We start from the raw sequence: 1,872 nt of genomic DNA, 5'->3' as shown, positions 1-1,872 counted from the left end.
TAGAAAGAGAGACTTGATCATTGTATTATGATGGTTACTACTGCAAGTCAGGTCTGTGTTCCATCCAAGCGACCCCCCCCCCCCCGTGTGTGTGTGTGTGTGTGTGTGTGTGTGTGTGTGTGTGTGTGTGTGTGTGTGTGTGTGTGTGTGTGTGTGTGTGTGTGTGTGTGTGTGTGTGTGTTTGAGCGGTGGTAGACCGCTCCTATACGTGGCTGTGCGTGTGTCTGTAACCTTTTTCCTCAGCGTTTTGCCATAGCAAAATGTGTGTGCGTAGCATCATGTTTGTCTAATGATGTCATATGTCGTATGTCTCTAGCCTTTTTCCTCAGCGTTTTGCCGCTCCTATACGTGGCTGTGCGTGTGTCTGTAGCCTTTTTCCTCAGCGTTTTGCCATAGCAAAATGTGTGTGCGTAGCATCATGTTTGTCTAATGATGTCATATGTCGTATGTCTGTAGCCTTTTTCCTCAGCGTTTTGCCATAGCAAAACGTGTGTGTGTAGCATAGCCTGTACATCCTAGACTCAAATCCTAGTCTGAAGACGTTATGCAAGCACGACCACCGCTCACTTCACATTGGGTGTGATTTTTTTTTGAGAGAGAGAGAGAGAGAGAGAGACGGGGAGAGACAGAGATAGAGAGCTTATCCAGACCCTCAGGTGTCGCCTGGTCCTCCTGTAGAGTGTCCGTTTGCTTCCTGTTCCAGACACAGTAGTTTTTCCATCTGGGGGACGTTGGGTGACTCAACATCTGTCACTCACGCTGCAGCCTCGGGTAAATACACACAGTCTCACACACACACACACACACACACACACACACACACACACACACACACACACACACACACACACACACACACACACACACACACCCTTGGGGGGTGGTTTGTGTGTTCTGTGTAAGTGCTGTGTGGTGTATGTATATGTCGTGTTAATCTATATATTAGGTTTGGTGGAATTAATCTAATGAATTCTGACTTGAAATTGTCCTGAGGTTGAAGATGCAGAAGACGTCAGAAGTTGAAGATGCAGAAGTCAATGTATTTCTACCAGTGTTGGGAATAACGCGTTACTAAGTAATGGCGCTACGTAACGAAACTACTTAAACACATTACCTTTCCCATTCAGTAATGCCATTATAGTTACTGTGGTTTAAATGGGTTACGTTCTGTGATCCAATTGAACTGTTTCTCCTTGCAGCGGAGAGCGGACTGAGCGACAGCGGAGCCTGTCTCTGTCATCAAACTCTCATGGTCATGAGTGAAAGAAGTGACTGGCCTCGCACACGAACTTGAACCAATGCGTTGAAGAGGAGTGATGATTGGTTGACCTAGGGTAACATTTCAGGCTAAGCCAATCAGAAACAGACTAGGGCGGGCTTCTTGCCTTATGGGGAAATACACACAAAACAAACGAAACGAGCGCATACGCCGCACAGCACACACACAAGCAAGGCAACACAGTGAACACACACACCCACACAAAATGGAAAACGCAGACGAGAGCAACAGCAGCAGTTTCGCTGGTTGGAAATATAGTAATAATTTTATCTTTGCAGGAATAAAATACACTAAAATATAAGTGTCAAATTTAGTGTACCGGTATGTGTGCAGGACAGAAAACGCTGGCCACAGCAAATACCAGCAATGCAAACCTCCTGAAACACAAGTGCATGGGGGCTATTAAACTAGTTGCCAACCATCCCACCGTCTCTACCTCCAGTTCTCCTTATCAGCTATGTCACCGATGATCCCTCAGCTAAACAGATATTATGCTGTTATGTGTTTTGCCAAGTCCCGGAAAAGACGCGCTGTGATTGGCCAGTACAGTCAACTTTGATTTATGAGATTGTGTTGGCTTGTGTGGGACAACC

This window comes from Nannobrachium achirus (assembly GCF_963921795.1).
Source record: "Nannobrachium achirus genome assembly, chromosome: 21".
In the NCBI taxonomy this organism is placed as follows: domain Eukaryota; kingdom Metazoa; phylum Chordata; class Actinopteri; order Myctophiformes; family Myctophidae; genus Nannobrachium; species Nannobrachium achirus.
This window is presented reverse-complemented; position numbering follows the sequence as displayed.